The sequence below is a fragment of the Aedes albopictus genome, chromosome 1, assembly GCF_035046485.1.
Source record: "Aedes albopictus strain Foshan chromosome 1, AalbF5, whole genome shotgun sequence".
NCBI classification, from domain to species: domain Eukaryota; kingdom Metazoa; phylum Arthropoda; class Insecta; order Diptera; family Culicidae; genus Aedes; species Aedes albopictus.
This window is the reverse complement of record NC_085136.1, coordinates 175,662,240-175,668,239: the sequence shown is the minus strand read 5'-3', so window position 1 is coordinate 175,668,239 and position 6,000 is coordinate 175,662,240.

The window sequence follows — 6,000 nt, the reverse complement described above, 5'->3', positions numbered from 1 at the left end:
AGTGCCATTTTTCAGACACATCTCATGCCATCTTTCAGACACATCTCATGCCATCTTTCAGACACATCTCAAGCCATCTTTCAGACACATCTCATGCCATCTTTCAGACACATCTCAGCCATCTTTCAGACACATCTCATGCCATCTTTCAGACACATCTCATGCCATCTTTCAGACACATCTCATGCCATCTTTCAGACATATTTCATGCCATCTTTCAGACATATCTAGTGCCATTTTTCAGACACATCTCATGCCATCTTTCAGACATATCTAGAGCCATCTTTCAGACACATCTCATGCTATCTATCAGACACATCTCATGCCATCTTTCAGACATATCTAGTGCCATCTCTCAGACACGTCTCATGCCATCTTTCAGACATATCCGGTGCCATCTTTCAGACACATCCCATGCCATCTTTCAGACATATTTCATGCCATCTTTCAGACATATCTAATGCCATCTTTCAGACACATCTCATGCCATCTTTCAGACATATCTAGTGCCATCTTTCAGACAGTCTCATGCCATCTTTCAGACATATTCGGTGCCATCTTTCAGACACATCCCATGCCATCTTTCAGACATATTCGGTGCCATCTTTCAGACACATCCCATGCCATCTTTCAGACATATTTCATGTCATCTTTCAGGCATATCTAGTGCCATCTTTCAGACACATCTCATGTCATCTTTCAGACATATCTAGTGCCATCTTTCAGACACGTCTCATGCCATCTTTCAGACATATCCGGTGCCATCTTTCAGACACATCCCATGCCATCTTTCAGACATATTTCATGCCATCTTTCAGACATATCTAGTGCCTTCTTTCAGACACATCTCATGCCATCTTTCAGACATATCTAGTGCCATCTTTCAGACACATCTCATGCCATCTTTCAGACATTTTTCATGCCATCTTCCAGACATATCTAGTGCCATCTTTCAGACACATCTCATGCCATCTTACAGACATATCTGGTGCCATCTTTCAGGCACATCTCATGCCATCTTTCAGACATTTTGCCTTCTTGGATTGAGGATTTCAAGCTCAATGTTCCCAATAAAGCATCAAAACCAGAAAATATTTCCTTGGTTCATTCAATAGTCCTTGCTTTAGATTCATCCATTCCAAATCTCCGATCTCTAAGCCTTCTTGGATTGAGGTTTTCAAGCTCAATGTTCCCAATAAAGCATCAGAACCAGAAAATATTACCTTGATTCGTTCAATAGCCCTTGCTTTAGATTCATCCATTCCAAATCTCCGATCTCTAAGCCTTCTTGGATTGAGGTTTTCAAGCTCAATGTTCCCAATAAAGCATCAGAACCAGAAAATATTACCTTGATTCGTTCAATAGCCCTTGCTTTAGATTCATTCATTCCAAATCTCCGATCTCTTAGCCTTCTTGGATTGGGGTTTTCAAGCTCAATGTTCCCAACAAAGCATCAAAACCAGAAATTATTTCCATAAATTATTTAATAGTCCTTGCTTTAGATTCATTCATTCCAAATCTCCGATCTCTTAGCCTTCTTGGATTGAGGTTTTCAAGCTCAATGTTTCCAATAAAGCATCAAAACCAGAAAATATTTCCTTGATTCATTCAATAGTCCTTGCTTTAGGTTCATCCATTCCAAATCTCCGATCTCTAAGCCTTCTTGGATTGAGGTTTTCAAGCTCAATGTTCCCAACAAAGCATCAAAACCAGAAATTATTTCCATAAATTATTCAATAGTCCTTGCTTTAGATTCATCCATTCCAAATCTCCGATCTCTAAGCCTTCTTGGATTGAGGTTTTCAAGCTCAATGTTCCCAATTAAGCATCAAAACCAGAAATTATTTCCTTGGTTCATTCAATAGTCCTTGCTTTAGATTCATCCATTCCAAATCTCCGATCTCTAAGCCTTCTTGGATTGAGGTTTTCAAGCTCAATGTTCCCAATAAAGCATCAAAACCAGAAAATATTTCCTTGGTTCATTCAATAGTCCTTGCTTTAGATTCATCCATTCCAAATCTCCGATCTCTAAGCCTTCTTGGATTGAGGTTTTCAAGCTCAATGTTCCCAATTAAGCATCAAAACCAGAAATTATTTCCTTGGTTCATTCAATAGTCCTTGCTTTAGGTTCATCCATTCCAAATCTCCGATCTCTAAGCCTTCTTGGATTGAGGTTTTCAAGCTCAATGTTCCCAATTAAGCATCAGAACCAGAAAATATTACCTTGATTCGTTCAATAGCCCTTGCTTTAGATTCATCCATTCCAAATCTCCGATCTCTAAGCCTTCTTGGATTGAGGTTTTCAAGCTCAATGTTCCCAATAAAGCATCAGAACCAGAAAATATTACCTTGATTCGTTCAATAGCCCTTGCTTTAGATTCATTCATTCCAAATCTCCGATCTCTAAGCCTTCTTGGATTGAGGTTTTCAAGCTCAATGTTCCCAATAAAGCATCAAAACCAGAAAATATTTCCTTGATTCATTCAATAGTCCTTGCTTTAGATTCATTCATTCCAAATCTCCGATCTCTTAGCCTTCTTGGATTGAGGTTTTCAAGCTCAGTGTTCCCAATAAAGCATCAAAACCAGAAAATATTTTCTCGGTTCATTCAGTAGTCCTTGCCTCAGATTTATACATTCCAAATCTCCGATCTCTAAACCTTCATGATTTGCGGTTTTCAAGCTCAGTGTTCCCAATAAAGCATCAAAATTAGAAAATATTACCTTGATTCGTTCAATAGCCCTTGCTTTAGATTCATTCATTCCAAATCTCCGATCTCTTAGCCTTCTTGGATTGAGGTTTTCAAGCTCAATGTTCCCAACAAAGCATCAAAACCAGAAATTATTTCAATAAATTATTTAATAGTCCTTGCTTTAGATTCATCCATTCCAAATCTCCGATCTCTTAGCCTTCTTGGATTGAGGTTTTCAAGCTCAATGTTCCCAATAAAGCATCAAAACCAGAAAATATTTCCTTGATTCATTCAATAGTCCTTGCTTTAGATTCATCCATTCCAAATCTCCGATCTCTTAGCCTTCTTGGATTGAGGTTTTCAAGCTCAATGTTCCCAACAAAGCATCAAAACCAGAAATTATTTCAATAAATTATTTAATAGTCCTTGCTTTAGATTCATTCATTCCAAATCTCCGATCTCTTAGCCTTCTTGGATTGAGGTTTTCAAGCTCAATGTTCCCAACAAAGCATCAAAACCAGAAATTATTTCAATAAATTATTTAATAGTCCTTGCTTTAGATTCATCCATTCCAAATCTCTGATCTCTGAGCCTTCTTGGATTGAGGTTTTCAAGCTCAATGTTCCCAATAAAGCATCAAAACCAGAAAATATTTCCTTGATTCATTCAATAGTCCTTGCTTTAGATTCATCCATTCCAAATCTCCGATCTCTTAGCCTTCTTGGATTGAGGTTTTCAAGCTCAATAAAGCATCAAAACCAGAAAATATTTCCTTGATTCATTCAGTAGTTCTTGCCTCAGATCCATACATTCCAAATCTCCGATCTCTAAACCTTCATGATTTGTGGTTTTGAAGCTCAATGTTCCCAATAAAGCATCAAAACCAGAAAATATTACCTTGATTCATTCAATAGCCCTTGCTTTAGATTCATTCATTCCAAATCTCCGATCTTTTAGCCTTCTTGGATTAAGGTTTTCAAGCTCAATGTTCCCAATAAAGCATCAAAACCAGAAAATATTACCTTGATTCTTTCAATAGTCCTTGCTTTAGATTCATCCATTCCAAATCTCCGATCTCTTAGCCTTCTTGGATTGAGGTATTCAAGCTCAATGTGCCCAATAAAGCATCAAAACTAGAAAATATTTCCTTGATTCATTCAGTAGTTCTTGCCTCAGATCCATACATTCCAAATCTCCGATCTCTAAACCTTCATGATTTGTGGTTTTCAAGCTCAATGTTCCCAATAAAGCATCAAAACCAGAAAATATTACCTTGATTCATTCAATAGCCCTTGCTTTAGATTCATTCATTCCAAATCTCCGATCTCTTAGCCTTCTTGGATTGAGGTTTTCAAGCTCAATGTTCCCAATAAAGCATCAAAACCAGAAAATATTTCCTTGGTTCATTCAATAGTCCTTGCTTTAGATTCATCCATTACAAATCTCCGATCTCTAAGCCTTCTTGGATTGAGGTTTTCAAGCTCAATGTTCCCAATAAAGCATCAAAACCAGAAAATATTACCTTGATTCATTCAATAGCCCTTGCTTTAGATTCATTCATTCCAAATCTCCGATCTCTTAGCCTTCTTGGATTGAGGTTTTCAAGCTCAATGTTCCCAATAAAGCATCAAAACCAGAAAATATTTCCTTGATTCATTCAATAGGCCTTGCTTTAGATTCACCCATTCCAAATCTCCGATCTCTTAGCCTTCTTAAATTGAGGTTTTCAAGCTCAATGTTTCCAATAAAGCATCAAAACCAGAAAATATTTCCTTGATTCATTCAATAGTCCTTGCTTTAGGTTCATCCATTCCAAATCTCCGACCTCTTAGCCTTTTTGGATTGAGGTATTCAAGCTCAATGTTCCCAATAAAGCATCAAAACTAGAAAATATTTCCTTGATTCATTCAGTAGTCTTTGCCTCAGATCCATACATTCTAAATCTCCGATATCTTAACCTTCATGATTTGTGGTTTTCAAGCTCAATGTTCCCAATAAAGCATCAAAACCAGAAAATATTTTCTTGATTCATTCAATAGCCCTTGCTTTAGATTCATCCATTCCAAATCTCCGATCTCTCAGCCTTCTTGGATTGAGGTTTTCAAGCTCAATGTTCCCAATAAAGCATCAAAACCAGAAAATATTTCCTTGATTCATTCAATAGTCCTTGCTTTAGATTCATCCGTTCCAAATCTCCGATCTCTTAGCCTTCTTGGATTGAGGTTTTCAAGCTCTGTGTTCCCAATAAAGCATCAAAACCAGAAATATTTCCATGATTCATTCAATAGTCCTTGCTTTAGATTCATCCATTCCAAATCTCCGATCTCTTAGCTTTCTTGGATTGAGGTTTTCAAGCTCAGAGTTCTCAATAAAGCATTATAACCAGAAAATATTTCCTCAATTCATTTAGTAGCCCTTGCCTCAGGTATAAATAATACATTATTTTTTTAATTTTTATTACTGCTTTAACGATTTTTTGACATGGGCTTTTACAGCGAACTTTCTCCATACGAGCCGGTGTCAACGTCTTTGGCAAACACTTACATTGATTTCTCAGTAGTTTTCAACTTATATTCATAATATGTGCAATTGAATGTATCAAAACGTGGCCATGAATTTATATAAAAAGTATAGCATAGATAAAAACAAAGCTCATAAACTTAAGAATATTGCATCTTAATTTTCTTTTTGGACTACCGTGCAAATAATCAATCGTTTAAAATATTTGTTCAAACACCAAAGCAAGTAGCAAGTCGACACTGATTTTTCATTGTCGAAGTATTGATTATTTGATTTGACTTTATTTCAGAGACTTTCAGCCCTTTTGCTGGTTCGTCTTTCAAAATTGTCGAAGTAACCAAATTGATTATTCCATACAACACCACAATATTTGTATCCGATGATGAAAATTTAAGCTTAAGGGTTTGTACCCATGCATGCTAAAATGGGTGGGCACTATTTCGGTAGTCGCAATCACAATCGTCCTTCCATTGGAAAAGAACCTTACCTTATTTCAGCATTTCATAGTTTCCACCAACCCGTTCACCTTTACACTTAACCAACCTCTGCTGCGAGTCGACGCGGCGCCTTTTCCAATGACGCCAGCGCACCACTTTACAAATTTCCGAGCCGGTTTATTTTCTGCACAACACTAATCCCACCTGAAAATCACTTCCTCATCACAACACAGGTTCCCACCGGCTGCGCCATTGTAGGAATTCTTCTTTGATTGACTTAAACACATTTTTTTTCAAATTCATTTTTTCAATTATTTATTTTTTTCCCGATCCGAGAATCAACAACCGTTC